Source organism: Myotis yumanensis, unplaced genomic scaffold, assembly GCF_028538775.1.
Source record: "Myotis yumanensis isolate MYYU_CA2020_CCGP unplaced genomic scaffold, mMyoYum1.0.hap1 SCAF_14, whole genome shotgun sequence".
Taxonomy (NCBI): domain Eukaryota; kingdom Metazoa; phylum Chordata; class Mammalia; order Chiroptera; family Vespertilionidae; genus Myotis; species Myotis yumanensis.
The window spans coordinates 13,240,992-13,261,678 of NW_027223765.1; the positions used below are offsets into that span (position 1 = coordinate 13,240,992).

The following is a 20,687-nucleotide window of genomic DNA, read 5'->3' on the forward strand; positions in this document are numbered from 1 at the left end:
AATTGCCTCTCATATATAGTAAGTATTCCATAAACATTACTTGTAATTAACTATTATGTCTTACCCAGGTAGAAGATATATACACAGAATAGGTTTTTTATTGTCTTGATTTTTGGTCAAACTTGTCTTTTCAGGCAAACCACCTTATTTAATCACAGTATGTTTTTTTTCTCTGGGAGAATTGTTATAATGTAATAGATGAAATCTTAGAAATACTGCTTAAATTATCCTGTGTGCAAGTCCCTTCAGTAAAAGGATAGTGTTGGGTGTGAAGTGTTCTAAAACAACAAAGTGACCTTTAAAGAAAAACAATTTATTCATAAAGTAAATTACCAAAGAAAAGAGGGAAAAGGTCTTCTCGACTATTGCTAGTGTCGCGTCTTTGGGCTGGTGCATGGTTTTGCATTGCTTGTGCGCTGCGTATGAAGAGTTTCTTATGTCAGAGTTAATGGGTCCTGTGAAAAAGGAACATTGAAATTTACTTCCGTAAAAGATATACGACCCGTTCTACAGAAAGCCCCACAGGCAAAACCAGTGGCTACAATGTGCAAATGGGGGATGGGTACTTCCAAAAAGGTGTCAACCAGCAATTAAGCTCCTTTTCAAAAATAGATACATTTTCACAGTATGGTTGATCCTATTGATTAGCCTGATCTTTATTACTATTATTTCTAGTAGTAGCAATAATAATAATTACTGATGTTTATTGGGCTTTTCCCTGGGGGCCATTCATTGGGTAAACTGCGTTACACGCTTTATCTCACTGAATTCTTTCAGCAACACTGAGTTAGGGGATGTTATTACAGATTCCCCCCCCCCCCCCCCATCCAAAAGGTGAGCATTCCTATGAAACCTTTCATAAGTCAAAATGGTGCAAAGTGAAGAAACAGTGACCTGAGAACCCATCTTGCTAACAGATGCACAAAATAAACTGAGATAAAGCACAGACACTCACACAGTTCAAAGATATGGAGCTTGATGCTGAGCGGCTGATTGTCGCTCCCAGAGAAGGAACCTAACAGGGCCACTTGCTGCACAGGATGTACACTGGCTCTTTAACAACTTGCCGCAAAGCAGACACTACACAGTATTTTCACTTTTCGCCTCTTTTCATAAAAGTGAAAATCCTTTTCAGATTTCTTTCCGTTACCGAAAATAGGTACTAATGTAGGTGTTTCGGAAAAAAAAAAAAAAAAAAAAAAAAAAGTGAAGTGGCATAAAGTGAACTTTTGAAAAGTGTGGGGAGGTTAATATTGTTTAGGGCTTTTAACGTCTATATTCCCATTTTTCAGATGAGGACACTGATGCTTAGGAATGTTAACTAACTTGCCCAGTTTCACTGGTTTGTAGGTGGCATGGCTTGGCTTGTAACCTAGCACTGACTGGCTCCATGCTCATGATTGTATGACGGAAATTTTGATGAATGAAATGGAGAGGAGAAAACTTAATTTTAGAGCTTTAAGCCCTTTCCCAGAGGGTATGTCTGAATTGAGTGCCTCGTTATGGGGCTTTCCACAGACAGAGCAACTGGGCTGCGGGAAGAGGGACAAGGTCTGAGGGGGAAGGCAAACAGGTGATGGAAGGCTTTGAAGACCAGCTTTGAATGCTTTGCGATGTTGGCAGCAGTGTTGACAGCTCATGCTCAGGCTTTGATATCCAGCGGTCTTTGTTCTGACTGAGAAAGAAGGGCTTTTATGATCTACCTTTGTGATCACCACTCTGGAACTCCTGGGTAGTCCTGCTTTCAAACACCCTGTTTCACTGTCCTCGTCAGGACATTCACACTTGTCAGACTAAGCCTGGGAATCATGGTCTTGCAATTTTGGGCACGGTTTCCAGAGCTCCTCAGTTCTAGTCTGTTGACTCCAGCTGGCAAGGTGGGTCCTCTCTCTGAGTGTTGCCAGCCTCTGTCCGAAGACAAGGACATCCTAGTGACAGTTCTGACAATCTCCCACTCTCCTGGGTGGGGAGGGAATGTTGCTTAGGACTCTGTACTGTTGGTTATTTTATTTGCAGTGCCCTCATGCTTCAGTCGTGTGGTTTAACTAAATAGTCTAAATCCCTTTCATTAAAATATATACCCTTACATTGATCACCTTTAAACACTATTGGTGGTTTGGATGAATTTATCTATAATTATAGAATGTTGTCCTTGACTATGTTAAGGAGAATTTCTGACAAAGAAACTACTTCAATTATGAAGTTGTTGACCTTGAATTAGATAAGATACAAACTAGATACATACTCCTAGAAATAAAAGAGAGCAATATCTTTCTGTATAAATAGGCTTGGGAAAAAAATCCAAAGATTTTTGTCATAGTAAAAGCAAAATACTGTTTTCATGTTGGGATTGGAGACCACCAGCCACATGTTGCTAGATATTGAGCAGTGAACATTAGGATACCGGGGCTCTACTTAAAGCCAGAATCATTGGGTTTTAAGTTGCAGGAAGGGCAACTCAAAATCACTTATGCATAAGGAAGTTTATTGTTTTTTTAAATATATTTTATTGATTTTTTTAAAGAGGAAGGGAAAGGGATAGAAAGTTAGAAACATCGATGAGAGAGAAACATCGATCAGCTGCCTCCTGCACACTCCCCACTGGGGATGTGCCCGCAACCAAGGTATATGCCCTTGACCGGAATCGAACCTGGGACCTTTCAGTCCGCAGGCCAACGTTCTATCCACTGAGCCAAACCGGTCAGGGCAGGAAGTTTATTGTTTATGTAACCTGGATATTCAGAGGCAGATCTGGCCTTAGTTATCTCACTGCTGTAAACTATGTCATCAAAACAATTTCTTTTCATCTCTCAACTCCACCTTCTGCTTGTCTGGCTCATTCTCAGACTCCAAATGGCAGTTTAAAGCAGTTCTAGTCTCATCTCCTCCCAGGCTCTTGACCACCGTGAAAGGGCAAGAATTTTTCCCAGTGGGCATAAGTTTCACTCTGATGGGATAGACCTAGGTCCCACGTTATCCATGAACCAATCACTGTGGTGCTTTGATAGACTGTGTCTGGATGGAACCTCATCTAAACCCCATAAAAGTGGGGAGGGGTGATCCCCTGGCAGACACTGGGGCTGTTACAAGGAAAAGAAGGAATTTACACCTGGGGGTGTCAGTGCCAGTCACCAATTGTGAGACCCTGAGAGGATAACCAAACCTCAGTGAAAAGTAGAATTAATAATCCCTACTAAAAAATGGGTTCACATTATAGACTACATATATGAATACTAGCGCTTCATAAACTATACAGAGCTATCTGATTTTGTATTATTATTTTTAGAAGTTTCTCTAGGATTTATATCTAGGAGTAAAATTGAGTTAGACTATAGACATCAATGTAACCTTCCCAGGTAATGCCAAGTTGTTTTCTCCCATTAGCAGTGAATGAGAGTTCCTGTTGTTCTACAAACACTTGGTATTACACCTTTTTGTTATTTTCTTTTTTACATTTGTTGACTATGTCATAGTTACTGGTTATATTTGGTGATGTAGTTGTTCATATATTTTGTCCACTTCAAGTACTGGGCTGCTTGTTTGCTTTCTTAACCATTCATGGGGCTCGTTGTATTTCCAGGATACTAATACTTTGTTGATTATCTTATTGCAGATACTTATTCCCAGTTTGTGGCTTGCCTTTTCATCTTTTTAATGGTGTAATTTGATGAAAACATGCTCATGGTTTTAATAGTACAATTTACCTGTCAATCTCCTCCTATAAGGTTTGTATTTTTTGTGCTTTGCTTAAGAAATCTTTCTGCCCCTTAAGACTTTGGGTCATAAAGATGTTCTTTTCTAAATGTATTCTATATGTTGTAAGAGAGGTATTCAACTTTAAGTTTCCCACCTGGAAAACCAACTGGCACCATTTATTCAATGACTGTCTTTCTCTACTGCTGTGAAGAGCCACCTCTGTTATACATCAAATAGAGGCCTGGTGCACAAAATTTGTGCAAGGGGCTCGGTCCTGGCAGCTGTGGTGGCTTGCCTTGGCCCTCACAGCCCCGGGTTCATCTGGAAGGCCATCCAGAAGGTCATTTGGCTGTCTGGTCTTATTAGCATATTAGGCTTTTATTATTATAGATTGTCCTTATAGGCATGTGTCTGTTTTAAGCTATCTGTCCTATTCTTTTGGCCTATTTGTCCATCCCTACATCAATAAATGTTTGTTTGTTTTCTTAAACACAGGACTTAGATACTACGCATGGGGTATGAATAGAGTGTGACCTAGAAAATCAGTGTTGCACCCATGAAGGCTCTTCCCACATCTCATCATATACCCCAACAGGGATTTTCTGATCTGGTTTCAAAAAGTTTTATTAAATTCTACCTAATAGGTATAATTCCTAATCCCTATTCTTATTCACTCATTTGTAACAATGGGGTTGTTTGCTGTTTTTATCACTTGTATTTGAATTAAATGACATTGCCTTTCAAAATCAGAGAGATTTGGAAAAGGTTCTGGATGTCTTTTACCTGCAGGGAACCTAGAGTGTGAGAAATACCCCTGGAGAGGGGAACTGAGAAGATAACAGTTTCAAAGTGGAGGGTTCAGTGATCGGGAAAGCCGGGCAAGAAGCAGAAGTGAGAAAGGGCTGCTCACAAGCTGGGGTTTCAGGACAAACAGACCCTCCCAAAAAGCCCAGGAGGAAAAGGAATATTATGGCTCTGTTAGCCCATGGAACACTTTAAACACTCAGTGGAATATAATGGGAATAAAATAAAGGCAGATAACAGTTAGCTAGGCAGGATGTAGATAAGAAAATATATATAATTTTTGTGAATATGGCAATTTAGCCTACAAAATATTTTTCTGTCTGTGTGAACAGGTTTAACGATCACTGTCGGTGCTATCTCAATATGATTTTATATTAACAGTACAAAATAGCATGGTTTTCATCTCCATACTTTAGTTTTCTTGCTCTTCTCCACTCGTAATGGCCACCTTTGTTGTTCCTGGAGAAAATTTCTTTGCCTGCAGCACTCCCAAAGAAGAACTTGAGAGGAATTCCATGGAGAGGCATTTTTAAAGGGCTAGTACCTGCTTTTAAAAAGCTAACCCTATTAGGAAAAAAGTGGGAGAGTAAGCTTTTAGGACTACATGATTAAAATAGAAACTAAGTTGTTTAGCTCAGATGTCACGTCTTTTCAGGCTATCCTGTCTGGCACTCTGTGTGTGTTTCTTTGTATGTGGTGGTTATTGATAATAATTATAAGCATGAATTGAGGAAATGTGTAGACAAGCAGCTGCCCTAAGATGAGTTGGACCAGAACCACAGTGAACAGGGTCTGATTAATTGAAAACACTAGTCCTTGTTAAAAATCACCATGCCTTTGAACAGAAGCCAGCCAAGGAAACAGACAGCACGGCTCAAGATTGCATGTGCAGCTCAGATGTCAGCTGTGCTCTTGGCCTTTGACTTCTGCATCCGAACATGCTGACTCTAAACCAGCCTGGATGCAGACATCAATCCTCTTCTATTTCCCCAGCCTGAATCCCTCCACCCATAAGCAGTACCAAGGAAAGAATTGCACAGACATTCTGTAGAGAAGGTGGAGGATGGAGGTTTACATCTTCATATCCCACTGCAAACTAGTTTAAAAGTCTCCTTAAATATCTCTGATTTGCCCAATGTTTTGGGCCCACCCCAAAGGGAAGACCTTTCTCTCAGGCTCCTTCCAGGTACCCCCAGACATGCTGGACTCTTCTCTCTATAACCTGCCTTTACTTTTCTTTTCCTCATTCTTTAGAGCAACTCAAGTTCTCATTATCTTCTGCATAGCATGTGAGCCACCATGCTTTATCATTCTGTCATGTTGTGGAGACTCTTATATCCACTCTAAGGGGCTTATTCATCATTCAACAAGGGTTTATTGGGTGCTTTCCCATGTGCCAAGCACTATTCTAAGAATCTGGGCAGCCCAGCCGGTGTGGCTCAGTGGTTGAGCATTGACCTATGAACCAGGAGGTCACAGTTCGATTCCTGGTCAGGGCACATGCCTGGGTTGTGAGTTTGATCCCCAGTGTGGGGTGTGCAGGAGGCAGCCAATCAACGATCTCTCTCATCATTGATGTTTCTCTCCCTCTTTCCCTCTCCCTTCCTCTGTGAAATCAATAAAAATATATTTTAAAAAAAAAAGAATCTGGGCATCCAGCATTGAGCAAAACAGACAAAAATCCTTACTATCAAGGAGCTTATATTCTAGTGGAATGAGACAGACAAAAACAAATAAATAGAACAAATAAATAATGAAAAAATATAATGTCCAACAGTGATAAGAACTCTGCACAAAAATAAGGCAAGGAAGAGCTAAGGGATTCTGGAGGGGCCTTGCAATTTTTACAGGGTGGTCAGGGACGATTTTTCTGACAAAGTAAGATTTAAGCACATTATGGAAGGAGGTAATGGAGTGAATCTTGGCTCAAAGAAACAGCAAGAGCATGGGCTCTCAGGCAGAAGTGTATCTGGCTTGTTTCTGGGACAGCAGGAAGGCCATTGTGGTTGAAGATGAGTACAAGAAGAGTCATTGGAGATGGGGTTGGAAATATAATTGGGTAAGATCCTGAAGGGTCTTGTCCCATGCGGATTTTGGTTTTCATGTTGAGCAAGATAGAGAGACACCGGGGGATTTAAGGCAAATGACATGATCTGGTAAATGACATGATCTGACAAATGTCCCTATGGCTGATGAGCTGACAATAGACTACAGAAGGTAAAGAGAAACTGGTTAGAAGGCTTATACCATAACCAGACTAAAAAATGACAGTGGCTTGGAGAACAGTGAATGAGATGGAGAACAGTGGTGAGAAGCGTTAGATTCTGGGTACATTTTAAAAGGAGTGTTATTAGACTTTGCTGATAATTTGGATGGGTATATGGGGGTGGGGTGGGAGGGAAGAGGAGGGTAAAGGCTGATGCTAAGATTTTTGGCTTAAGTACCTGAAAGAATGGGTTTTCACTCTCCAAGATGGGAAAGACTGTGTGTGGGGGGGGGAGCAGGGGTGAGGCTGGAGAAGACCAGGAATCTTATTTTGGACACCGTAAATTTGAGATACCCACTAGATAAGGGGAGATGTTGACTAGGCCTTTGGGTATAAGATGCTGAATTTCAAGGGAGAGATCTAGACTGGAAGTATAAATATGGGAATTGTAAACATATAAATGATAGTTAAAAGCATGAGAATTGTTGAGATCACCCAGGTGGCTTGATATAATCTGATGACATGAGATTCAAAAGCTACCAGAATATGTCATCTAAATAAATGGGATGCTCCTCCTGGGCGGATGTCTGTCTACATGTTACCCTGATAAGGCTGAAGACACATAAGACCCTCCATACCTGACCCATATTTCCTCTCTGACCAACCTCTTACTCTTCTTGCCCTTGCTCATTCTCTTCCTGGCACATTGCCTTCCTGGTTGTTCCTTGAACATGCCACACATGTTGTAATTTAATGTCTTTGGCACTTGTTTTTTTTTCTGGCTGAAAGGCTTTTTCTTGATTACTTCCTTTAGATCTGTTGATATTACCTTATGTACTAACTTATCTCTTGCTGCATAAAACATTACTCTAAAATGTAGTAGCTTAAAACCACAAACATTTATTACCTGACCTTTTGAATAGGCCAGAAATTTGAAACAAGCTTAGCTGAGTGGTTCTAGCTAAGTGTTCCACATGGGGTTGGAATAAGCTGGAGTGAAAGTCATCTGAAGGCTGGAGATTACACTTTCAAGGCGGTTCACTCATATTTCTGACAGATTAGTGCTGTTGGTGGGTAGTCTGACTTCCTCTCCACATGGGCCTCTCTCAAGGCTGCTCGAGTGTCCTCTTGACATGATGGCTGGCTTGCCTCAGGGTGAGTGATCCAAGAAAGCAGAGTGGAAGCTTCAGGGCCTTCTATGACCCAGCCTCAAAAGTCACAGACCTTACTCTCCGCTGTGTTCTACTGTTCAGAGATCAGCCCTGACTTACTGCGGGAGAAGACTACAGAAGGGCATCAATGTTAGGCTGAGGGCCACTGAAGGCCATCTTAAAAGCTAGCTACCACATCTTATCAAATATGCCTTTTCTGACTATCCTGTGGGCTAAATGTATGCACATGTGTGTTCCCCAGAAGGCCCCCCAATTCATATGTTGAAGCCCTAACCCCCATTGTGGCTGTATTTGGAGTAAAGAATGATTACGGTTAAGTAAGGTCATAAAAGTGGGCCTCTGATCCGGTAGGATTAGTGTCCGTATACAAAGAGACGCCAAAAAGATCATGTGAGGACAGAGAAAAGGTGGCTGTATGCAAGCCAGGAAGAGAGCTCTCATCAGAAACTGAATGAGCTGGTATCTTGATCTGGACTTTTAGCTTCCAGAACTGTGAGAAAATAAATTCTGTTGATTAAGCCAACCTGTCTATGGTATGTTATTATGACAGCTCAGCAGACTAATATACTTCAGAAAAGAGCAGCACTTCATTCCTCAACATTTCCCATTCCCCTAATTCTGCTTTATTTTCTCCATAGTACTTACCACCACCTGACATTTTCTCCATTTATTTGTGTATTGTCGTTTCTCCTTCCTTGAGTGTAAATTCCCTGAGAGCAGAGAAATTTATTATTTGACATAGTATTGTATCCAAAACAATGTGTGGCACATAAAAGGTGCTCAAAATTATATGTTGAATGATAAATGAATAGATGGATATTGGTCCTTAATTTAGTTTTCTTCACCATCTCCTTGGTGGCTAGGATTGTTCTTACTTTAGTTAAATTTGATATTCGTTATTCCCAAGCACCAGTTCTGAAATCAGGCATGAAAGAGAAATATTTAAAAAATCTCAGTCTAGTGTTTGTATTATTCATTGTAATGGGCTATATGAAAATTAACATGGTGAAATATAAGCCCATTTGAGGTAATTTTAGGATGCTCTTGCCTAAGCAATAAACTGTTGGAAACCTGGAGTTCTTGGGGCTGTTTTTCTTGCCTCATGGTGAGAATGCTATACCTTTGTAGAGAAGTGGAAAGAATATATAATGACTAATCCTGATGAAATACTGTGTGTGTTTTTGTGTGCATGTAATAATAAAAGAGAGTGAGACTTGAAAGAAATACAAAGCACATTTTTGTATATTCCACTTTTTCCACCATCCTTATGTACTACTTACTTCTGTAAATAGGAAAAAAAAAGTTATAAAAGATGAAATAAAGTGAAAGAAGAATAATTTTGGAGTAGAATAAACTCACACATACCTGTGCTCTGCCTCTAGTTTAGTTATTTAGTTTTTCTGAGTCTTAATTTTCTTCTCTGTAGAGAGGAGACAATAATATGGAACTTTAGCCTTGACTTAAGTAGAAAAATGTCATAGTGTTGGCTCATTCTTACAGCTTTCAGTCAAGTCCTGAAACAATGGGACCAAGTGTAACCCAAGCTGGCTCTTATGAGAAGAAACAGGATATAACCTTGCTATGCAAAGTTCTTTCTGTTCACAAAACCAGGGTCAGCCAGATTGACTGACCAAGGACATTACTTCATTGCCAAGGACAGGAGTTCCTGCCAGTCCTCTCTGGCTAGATATAGAATATGCCAAGGACTAGTTGTTCTGGTTGTTCTATTTGCTTTTATCCCAAAGGAGTCTACTGTAGTTACCTTATTTCCTTTCTATATTGTTCTATTGAGTATGGTGGATTGGAAATATTTAAATTTATCATGGCTGGACTCTGAGAAGTTATACATGGACCTACTCAGACGAGGGTACATTCCAAGAGATGTTGGGCTTAAAGCTATATGTAGAAATAGGGTGAAATTTCTGGTTGTCTCTCACAAAACCCTTTGGCCCATAACAAATGCTGCCATTGTCATCATTATTATTACTGCCACTATTTTCTCTCCCTCTGCACCGCCATTACTCTCACTTCATTTGGACTTGCTTAATACTATGGGTCTAAGATTGCATAGAAACATGGTTATGCTTACAGCTGAGATTTTTAAAAAGCTAGAGCAACAGGAAATCAGCATATATTCAGCCAACAGGGTGATGGGAGAACCTAAGTCAGTGGGCATAAATCAGTCATAATTTGGATACTGATGGACTCAGAAAATTCTAATCAATAGGATGGGAACACAGGGGATTCAGAAAGATGGATCAATAAATAAGAAAAAAAAACTACCTTATAATGGTTGGACTTCCCATCTTTGGCCTCTTTGCTGTCCTCCTGAGGTCCATCAGTACTGCAGCCCTCTGCTTTCACCTTCCCCCTGCTGGGTTCCCCTCGCTGGGTTCCCCTCGCTGGGTTCCTCCCCGTGTTTACCTGGATACCACCTTTATATCGCTTTCTCCCACCTTGACTCTTTTTTTGCACACTCCCACCCCTCACTTTTGAGTGGGTGTGACAGACTTCTCATAGCATTTAAAATCTATTAATCAACACATACTGTCAAGAGAATTAGGTTTTTTTAATTGACTGCTGTAGTCTGAATGTTTGTGTCCCCACTCTTCCAATTCACATGTTGAAATCCTAACCCCAAAGATGGTAGTATTAGGAGGTGGGGCCTTTGGGAGGTGCTTAAGCCATGAAGGTGGAGCCCTCATGACTGGCATTAGTGCCCTTTTAAAATAGGCTATGGAGAAATTCCTAGCCCCTTTCATGGTGTGAGGACACAAAGAGAAGGCATGAACCAGGCTATGAACTGGAAAGGGTGCCATCACCACAGGATGTGACCATGATCTTGGACTTCCCAACTTTCAGGAATAAATTTATAAGAAATAAATTTCTGTTATTTATAAGCTACCCAGTCTGTGGGATTTTGTTATAGCAGTCTAAACAAACTAAGACACTATCTTTACAAATACTATCACATTTAATTGTCTTGGACTTGGGGTGAAGATAATAAATCCTTTTCCTTAGAACACCAAATCCAAATATTTGCTACTCATCTAAGCTCAGCTTAAAGTAAGTTTCTGAATTTCATTGATTAAAAACAGCCATCCTCTTAAAAAATTATAAAGTTATATTATTGTTGTTTTTGCCCACGTTATGTTGTCAGAAGATTTGTATTAGTTACTTACTTTAATCAGGTGAAGAAATTTTACATACTATTTTGGATTTCTGAATTTTCTTGAAAATCAAAAGATCTGGCAACGCCAGGCCCACATTTCTGCAGGACAGCAGCTGCTGCAGATGAGTCATGGCTTCGCTCCATTCATGTTTGATGGGAGCCCTTCAGGTCAGCATGATCTCACCTGGACAACTTCCTGCATTCATGGCGCTTACCTGGCTCCTACAGGCCTTTCACCATCTGACCTCACTGTTAGAGAAAATGCCCTGCAGCCACCTTCTTCCTGAATCAGACTTTAGGAAGAGTTGTGCACAGAAATTGGTGAGAAGTGCATTGATTATGATAAAAGAGCAAAAGTCACTTTGTCCAGAGGGCTCACTCATCTATTCATTCAGTTATTCGTTTCTATTACCCTACTTTCTATCATTGCCTGTTGCTTTAATTCTTAGATACTAGAAAAAATGCAAACAATTCAAAAAGGATTAGGTAAAAGTGGTGTCTTACTCAAATCTCCTAATCATCCTTCCCGGAGGCTACCTCTCTTACTAGTTTTCTGTGTGTATTCCTTCCCAAGAAAGTCTATACATGAACCCAAGTCAAAACACATCCCCCTTCATGTAATACCAAATGGTAGCAAACTGCAGACTGCTCTGCCTCTTCCTTTTTTCACTTAATATATCTTGCAAATTATTTCACATCAGTATAGATTGGCCTCATGCTTTCTAAAGCCTGCCTAGCATTTCATTTTATTCATGCACTCTGATTTGTTTGAGCTTATTGGTGGGCCTGTAGCTTGTTTTTCATCTTTTCTGAATATAAACAATGCATCAATGTACATTTCTGTACTTATTTGAGAAAGAAAAAAATGTGGTAGCCTATCTGTGGAATAGATTTTGAGAAATGGAATTGCTTAGTCACAAGATGTAGCAGTAGTGTGCTGGAGTCAACTTACATAGGCCCATGAGGAGCAGATCAAGTGCATCTCTTCTCAACTCCACGATCAATGACATCATGTTGTAACTTGAAACTGGCCATAGTGAGAGTATTGCCATCATGGAAATCTGCAACCATTACAAAATAGGACTTTCTCTCTATCTCCTGGAGAGTTGATTGTTCAACACTGCAATACTGACACTACCTAGAGTTAGTGCAAAATTCCACAAGTTTAAGGCACAGATGCCCTCACTTTAGATGCCAGCCTCAAGTCCAAGAGTTCCCAGGCCACCCACACTTCTGACTGACTCACTACAAACTTGGGCATTCCCATGACCTCTTCAGGTTCCGTAATTCACTAGAAGGATTCACAGAATTTAGGAAAGCACTACACTTATTACAGTTTTATTATGAAAAATGCAAATAGGTAAGGTCTGGCAGGGTCCTGAATGTGGAGTTTCGGTGTCTCCTCCCTGTGGTTTCAGGACACATCACCTTTATGGCACACCAATGTGTTCACCAACCAGGAAGCCCATTGGAGCTTCAAGTGTAGACATTCTGTAGGCATGGTTGATTGAACCACTGGCCATGTGATTGAACTCAATCTCCAGCCCTATACCTTCCCCAGAGGTCAGGAGGTTGGGCTGGTATCAGGTGGCCAGAGCCCCAGCCCTCTAATCACAAGGTTGGTCTTTCTGGCTTGGCCAGCCCCCATTTTAAAACTTTCTAGGAGTCCACCATGAGTTGCTTCATTAAGAAACTCAGGTAGGATCCCAGGAGCCCACCATGGAAAACAAAGGACTTCTATCATTCAGAAAATTCTAAGTGTTTATTAGTAGAGGTTGTCCCAGAAACCTGGGACAAAGATCATTCAAATTCTATATTGTATAACTAGAGGCCCGGTGCACAAAATTCGTGCATGGATACAGTCCCTAGGCCTGGTCTGTGATCCGGGCCATCTTCCCCTGCTGCTGGCAGCTGGCCCCATCCCCCCCACTGCCACCCATCCTCGGTTCCCTGTTCGACATCAGGTGATCGGAGCCTGCTGGTAGGGGGAAAGAACCGAGAGGTTGGCCATTCCCACCCTCTCGCCAGCCCTGCCCCAGCTGTGGGTCGCCCTCTGTGTGTGGGGCAAACGGCAGGGCAGGGGCCTTGGCCTGGTGCCACCCACGTTCCCCACCACCCACCCCTGGTTCTCCATTTGCCATTGGGCAATGGGAGCCTGCCGGCCAACGAAAGGGACAGAGAGATGGTCAGTGCGCCTCATAGTGACCGATCGAGTGATCATTCTGGTCGTTCTGCCGTTAGGGTCAATTTGCATATTACCCTTTTATTATGTAGGATGAACACTTAACAGCAGACTACTGGGTTTAAGCACTGAAAGTGTTCACAGACATTTCCAAATTGTCCTCTAAAGAGGTTGTACCAAGTTTGCAATCCCACCAGCACTGAATGTTTCAGAGCAGTGGTTCTCAACCTTGGCTGCACATTAGAATCACCTGGGAATCTTTTTAAAATACTGATTTCTGGGCTTTATCCTCCAGAAATTCTGTTTCTTTGTTACTAATGTTGTGGCCCCACCCCATAAAAAAGAATTTTAAAAAGATTTTAAAAAGATTTCCAGGTGATTCTAATGTGCAACCAAGGTTGAGAACCACTGGTTTCAGAGGGAGAATTTTGACCAGTGATGATTCATCATATCGGATCATTAGAGAATGCCACATACTTATTTGAGATTGAGCACAAGGAACTCTAGGTGATTTATATGTCTCAGAGAGGATACCTTTATATTCTGGCTGAGATTTTCAAATGAAACCCAATACTTTCAAACAATCCTTATGGGTCTAGGCTCTCACTCCTTAGGCAAATAGTTGGTGAAATTTGCCAGCTATTAATAGAATAAGACTTCAAATGCCTCATAGTCTGCCTTTAACCTTTCTATAATCACACTTTTTTATTAGAAAAATTTCCCTAAAGATTGTATTGTAAGACAATATTCTATGCATGATAAAAACTTCCAAATTTGGGGGAGGCCATTCTGAAATAGTGACAAGTAGAAATAAGAATGTTTTGAAAATATTGTGCGCTTTTAATATTTTCTTGCACATGATGATGCTAATTTGTCCCAAAGCAAATCCTACTGGGTAATGTGTTAGTAGACTAGATAAGAAAAAGATATAATCATTAAATAAAGTTGACTTATCATCAGTGAAGTTCAATGAGGTTGTTATTCATACAAATTCTAAGTGACTGACACCTATAAACTTCTTTAATCCTCTCAAAAACTCTATAAGAAAGGAGGTGACACTATTACTATTTTACAAATGAGGAAATTGAGGCAGAGAGATTAAGTAACTAGGTTAAGGATATACAGCTAGTAAGTGATGGACCCAATACTTGAACCCAGAAAATCTGGCTGCAGAGGCCATGTCTTCAGCTGCAACACCACAAGGCCTCTAAATTTACATGAAAGCAAATAAAAATCATCTGTGAGCAGTATTTTTGATTTCCCAAATAAGCACATAAAAATTGAGATGAAAGGCTGCAGGAAGCTGAGGATGGGGGTGCTAAGGTGAGAGGACCAGAACTGGGTTGCCACGTGGAGAGGTGTACAATTGGCCGAATCCCTTTCAGGGCTGGGGTCAGGACCTAGGCTGGGCTGGGCTGGGCTGCTGCATGGAACCCTATCCTCCACCTGAAGAACATCTCCTGCCATTTCATTGAACACACTATAGGGACCACACAGAGGAGTTGTGTTGACAGTTCTTCCTGGTACTGCTGGGGCTTTCACTGACAGTGACTGTGGACCTTGTAGCAAAAGGAAGCCTGGGATTTTGTGACACTTTACTGAAACAGCCAGGCCTAATCCCGTATCTGGATTGTTTTATTATTAGCTTGGTTAAGCTGGGAACTATATTTCCCAGAATCCCCTTCCCTCTCTGGTTGTTGCTTAGAGTTGGCCAAGGGAGGACCTGGCATGAAATTTGGGAGGCAGAGGGGAAGCATTGGCCATCCCTCTCTGAGGGTCTTTTCATAGTCAGATACAAGAAGAGTCACAATCAGAGGGGCCCAGTCAGTGCTCTGGTCACATCCCCTTGGGCTCCTTTGACCTTTTTTTCTGGGTGCTTTCCTCCAGCTTCAGGGTATTTTTGTTCCCAAAGGTTCACACCGGCAAGTCTTCTTTAGAGGCCTGTTCTTAGGCTATAGAGCCAGTCAAATTGCTGGGAGTTAAGGCCTCTTCCTGCAGCACTTAGGAAATGACTAATGGGTGCAATCATTATGAAAGCCCTAAGGCATAGATTACACTGCAGAGCGCCCCGGGGCATCAGGCTGGAGTGGCCTCTGAGACTTTACCTGCAGTTCCTGCTTACTTCCTCTCTCTCTTTTTTTAAAAAAAAAAAAAAATATATATTTTATTGATTTTTTACAGAAAGGAAAGGAGAGGGATAGAGAGTTAGAAACATCCATCAGCTGCCTCCTGCACACCCCCTACTGGGGATGTGCCCGCAACCAAGGTACATGCCCTTGACCGGAATCGAACCTGGGACCCTTCAGTCCGCAGGCTGACGCTCTATCCAGTGAGCCAAACTAGTTAGGGCACCTCCTCTCTTATAGGCTCTCCTAGTAGCACTCCTATAGAAAGCCACTGTTGCTTGAAACCTCACCTCGGGGCTATGCCTCGGCAAAGCAACCGAAGGACCATGAGTATCTAAGAAGGAACAGTGGCTTCCAGTCTGGTTAGACATGTGTTGCCAAATTCCAGCCACCTCCCCTTTCTGGGGCAGGATCCTACTTTGATTCCTTTGATCCCAATGAAATAGGTCCATTAAACCCAGGATAGTGAAGTAGATAAAGGGTTTCACTTACTCCCTGCTAATAAACGGGAAAAGTTCGGGTTTTATCAGTCTGCATCTTAGTCAGGAAAACAGAAACGGCCGTAGGTGTTCAAAGAGGGAGCGGGTTGCGAAGGCGTTAGAAGTGGAGGAGAAAAATCGGGAAGGTAAGATTTCTCAAAGATCATTAACTGCCGGAAGCGTCTGCCACCTCCGGATCAGGGAGAAGGAGGAGAAAATAATGTTACTCAGAGTGCACAATGTGCTGTTGTCAGAACCGCGTTGGCAGACTTGGCAGAAACCCAGAAGCCAGCACCAGCCCACAGCTACTGCTGCCTCCAGGCCGCTCCTTCATTGCGGTGGCCCCCTCGGCAAGAGCACAGACAAAGTGACAGAGAAAAGGCTTCCTCCTTTCTCTCATCTTCCCGGCTCCTGCCAGGCCTCCATCGCTAGCACCTGACTGGAAGCCAGGGGGAAGGCAGGTCTGGGAAGTGTAGTCTGCAGCTTTCTGCCCTGGGAGGAGAGAACGGGCTGGAGAAGGGGAGTATAGGGCTGAGACTTATCAGATGCTGTCAGGCATCTCACCCCCCAAGTGTCCACCCTCTTCCTGATGGTGAAAATCAACCAAAGACTCCCAAAGCTTAAGAACTGGCATAGGATGACCTTTTAGGGATGATTGACCCGGGAAGGGGTGGGGCAAGAGACTAGAGACAATGAATGGGACAGTGAAAGGCAGTGCCTACAGTCTAAGACAGTGGTTCTCAACCTTGGCTGCACATTAGAATCACCTGGGAATCTTTTTAAAATCCTGATTTCTGGGCCTCATCCTCCGGAAATTCTGTTTCTTTGTTATGGGGTGAGGCCACAATATTAGTAACAAAGAAACAGAATTTCCGGAGGATGAGGCCCAGAAATCTGGATTTTAAAAAGATTCTCAGGTGATTCTAATGTGCAGCCAAGGTTGAGAACCACTGGTCTAAGAACACAGTCTAAGAACACAGGAGACTTCTAAGCATGGACAGGTTAGTCCCTTTCACCATCTCATGTAGGACAGATTATCCTTCTTTAAGTTTTTTTAAAATCTTAATGTGAGGATATATTTTTTATTGACTTTAGAGAGAGTAAAGGAGAGAGAAATATTGATCAGATGCCTCCCTTACATGCCCCAAATGGGGACGGAACCCAAAACCCGAGTATGTGCCCTGACCAGGAATCAAACCTGCCACCTTTCGGGGCACTGGATGACACTCCAACCAACTGAGCCACATGGGCCAGGGCAAGAGCCACACCTTCTTTTATCTTTTTTTGGGGGACACTTTTGTGAAGTGACTAAGCTTTTTTGTGAATAAGCTTTCCTGTAAACTCTCACAGAACCTTATACACATCCTGGGAGCAAGCAAGCACGCTTTCAAACACAAGCAAGTTTTAAGAGGAGATGTGCAGAGTTGGTGAGTCCTATCATTTGGTTGCAAAATGTAGCACATCTCCTGGAATGGGCCCAGAGACCTCGGCATCTGCTGTTTAAGAATCAGGGTCACAGTCAGTCAACCCCAGCTGCTTTAGGGAAACAGGAAAATCAGTGTGCTGGTTCTCAGGCTCCAGCAAGGCCTGCTCCCCTGGGTCTCGCATAGGTCACTGCTCTGAGAATTTTGGCTCTGTGGTAAGAAGGATAATTTAAAACCCCACTGTATGAATTTTCTATTGCTGCTATAACATGTGATCATGACCTCAGTGGTTTAAAATCACACAAATCACTATCTTGCAATTCTGGATGGATACCATTGGTCTAAAATCAAGGTGTGATATTATTATTATTATTATTTTAGGCAAGTCTGTGCTTTTATTAACTACTTGAGAGGGATGAAGCGGGAGGAGTGGGTGGCTCCGATGCCAGGCCTGCCGTGCTCCCCTGGCTTGTAGGTGATGGAGAACTCACCCAGATAGTGGCCCATCATCTCGGGCTTGATTTCCACCTGGTTGAATGTGTTGCCGTGGTACACGCCCACCATGCTGCCCATCATCTCCGGCAGGATGATCATGTCCTGCAGGTGTGTCTAAATCACCTCGGGCTTCTCTATGGGCGGAGCCTCCTTCTTGGCTTTGCGCAGGCGCTTCAGCAGCGAGTGCTGCTTCCTTTGCAGACCCCAGTTCAGCTGCTGCTGCCGCCGCCGCCAGGCACTGTACAGCTGCATCGGCTGCTCGTCAGACATGTCAAGCAGTTGATCGAGATCCATGAGATCCACGCCGAGGTAGGTGAACCTGAGGAAGGGCCCCGTTTCCTTCTGCTCCACTTCCGCCATCCCGTCGGTTCTTGGGAAAGGGCCTCAAGGTGTGATTTTAGACCAGTGGCTTGCGTTTCTTCTGGAGGCTTTCGGGGGAGAAGCTGCTTGTTTGCCTTTTTTCGAGTCTAGAATAGAGGCTGCGTGTTCCGTGACTCACAGACCCTTCTTCCTTCCTTAAGGCCGGCGGCACCACATTCTCTCCTCCCTGGCCTATGCCTCCATCCTCTCTCTCTGACTCTGAGCCTTCTGCATCCCTCTTATGATGACACACTTTAACAGCGGATAGCTCAACTTTGAGAAGGAAGTGTAGTTTAATTAACACTGCCTTTATAATTATTCCAAGTGTGTGTATACATTTTTGGGGGGGAGCACCTTGTATGCGTCTACACATGCCTGCAAGTAGCACACTACGCTTTGGGGATAGCTGTTCATTCCAGGAAGGGTCCATAATGGGCTACATGAAATATGGATTGCCATATTTCATCTAAACTAAGACTGTATCAGTTTTAAGGTGCACTATTACTTTTTGTACGACTATGAAAGAAAAAAAAAAAGCCAATTAAACTTTAACAATGGTACGCCATCTCATTTCATAGATGTTAAAATTCCTGGGGAAAAAGGGAAGTGCCAGGTTGAAGTGCGATTATTTCAGGATTGCTGCTTCCCATGAAAGAGGAAGCTCAAGTTCTGGGATGAGTTCAAGTTTCTTCCCGACAGTGTTAGTAGGTGATTGTTACACTTGGCACCCATGCATGGAACAGCAGAATACAGTTCTGTGTTAGCACATATTTTGTATTGCATTGATCTCTATCTTGCTGATTAAAAAAGCAAAGTTTTCTAGGATAAAAGCCAGTGATGATAGCAACCAAATTGAGAATTAGGAATAAGGATAAAAGTTTAAGAAGAAAATATAACCACAGGAAAGACAGTGTCTCCTCTGTATCATTTAAGGAGCAACAGGTTCAGCAAGAAAAGAAAAAAGAGAACTGTCCCATTTATTGTGGAATTAGCCAGGAGAAGTGACTGCTGATACTTTTTACTCTGCAATATCTATTAGACTATGGAAATTTAATAGGCAGATATCACCCTAGAAGCTTAATAAATGGCATTGGAAGACATGGTTTTTTTCTAACTCAGGCACTGATATAGCTAAGATTGATTTTGTCCCTCAAGAGAAAAAAATCTAGGTAGTACCATGTTGATAAAGCATGAGTGGGATTAGGAATCACATTTTCTGTGCCATAGGGACTATAGCATAGGCCAGTGATGGCGAACCTTTTGAGCTTGGCGTGTCAGCATTTCGAAAAACACTAACTTAACTCTGGTGCCGTGTCACATATAGAAATTTTTTGATATGTGCAACCATAGTCAAACAAAGACATATTTTTGATATTTATTTTATATATTTAAATGCCATTTAACAAAGAAAAATCAACCAAAAAAATGAGTTTGCATGTCACCTCTGACACGCGTGTCATAGGTTCGCCATCACTGCTATAGGCCATAAGGCAAAGGGTCCATGTTAACTAATTTGTTTTTCAAAACTAGGAGAGTATGTATATGTGACTTTCATTCAGCCAAGACATGTACAGCGGCCCACGCCACTCCTAGACTGGAACACAGAGCAACTGGATTTGGAAAGTAGATTAGCAACCAACTTTATTTGATGGCAGTGATAAGATTTTTGTTTCTAAGGCAAGAGGTGATTTGATCAAGGGTTATTATTTTTTTCTCTTCTTCACAGGACACCTCTTTCCACATACACTCACTGTGAACATACGTAGCTTGAACTACTTAGAACAGTGGTTCTCTGCCTGAGCTGCACATTAGAAATTCTAGGGGAAATAAAAAAAAGCAAACAACCCAAAATACCCATGTGTGGGTCCCATCCATCCAATTAATTCAGAATCTCTGGGTTTTGTAAGAGACCTGGACAATTTTTTTTTTAAAAAAGTTCCTAGGTATTTATGATGAGCAGGCAAAATTGAGGTCCCCTGACTTAGAGCTACACTGCTTTCCCTGAGGGTTTTGCAAGCGTCAGGATGGAGACTGGGTTTGGCCCGTGGTAGTAACCATCCTTGGAAGAAGAGGCTGGAACCTTTGGATTGGGATAACCTGTGTCTTAGGTCAGGTTCCCCCGAGGCGGATGGTGAATGAGTGTTCAGGTACAAGTGGTTTCAATTAGTTCTCACAGGAGAAACCTGTGAGGGAGTAGGCCGAGTGGGGGTGAGTATGGGGTAAGGAAGTGGTTGTGGGGGTGAGTATGATAGCTGGTCTCCCAAAGTGGCTGCTTTCCATTCCTTCCCTTTCTGTTTGCACATGACACTCCACTGGCCAAGATGCAATCCATCCTCCCCTTGTCAGAATTGGCCTTCTAACCTGCCTTGGACAATAGATAGGTGGAAATGGTGCTGAGACAATGCCAGGCATATCTTTTATGGGGTCTAGCAGCTTCTTCTTGTCCTTAAGGGTAGCTGGCTGCCATGTAAGAAACTCAGCCACCCTGAGATCACCAAGCTGTGAAGAAATCCAAGCTAGTGACTAGGAGAGGTCACAGGGAGAACTGAGGAACCCAGAGAACAGCGTCAT

The 20,687-nt window shown here is 42.4% G+C and overlaps 1 long non-coding RNA gene and 1 pseudogene across 1 annotated transcript; both read right to left on the reverse strand.

Annotated features, from left to right (window-relative positions):
• Positions 1–360: 360 nt before the first annotated feature.
• On the reverse strand, positions 361–9,343 carry LOC139022317 (uncharacterized). Its single transcript, XR_011473674.1, has 3 exons — positions 9,244–9,343; positions 8,524–8,588; positions 361–455 (listed from the first exon to the last, which is right to left on the reverse strand). It is a non-coding gene; the product is annotated as an uncharacterized lncRNA (long non-coding RNA).
• Positions 9,344–17,663: 8,320 nt separating this feature from the next.
• Positions 17,664–18,116, reverse strand: LOC138992354 (small ribosomal subunit protein uS19 pseudogene; annotated as a pseudogene).
• Positions 18,117–20,687: the final 2,571 nt, after the last annotated feature.